The sequence below is a fragment of the Gekko japonicus genome, unplaced genomic scaffold, assembly GCF_001447785.1.
Source record: "Gekko japonicus isolate JY-2015 unplaced genomic scaffold, Gekko_japonicus_V1.1 scaffold721, whole genome shotgun sequence".
NCBI lineage: Eukaryota > Metazoa > Chordata > Lepidosauria > Squamata > Gekkonidae > Gekko > Gekko japonicus.
In genome coordinates, this window is record NW_015169195.1 from 32,845 (window position 1) to 33,046 (window position 202).

Genomic DNA, 202 nt, shown 5'->3' on the forward strand with positions numbered 1-202 from the left:
TCAGAAACATTGAACCAGGGGGTCCAATTCTATGGGCCCCCAAACAGGTTGCCCCCATCCCCTCCATTGTTGTCTATGGTGGGAAAAATTACTTTCCCCCCACCATAGAGAACAATGGAGGGGATAGGGGCAACCTGTTTGGGGGCTTGTAGCTTCTTCAAACTTAGTTGGTATCTTGGGGAGAGGCTCCAGCAGCTACCCT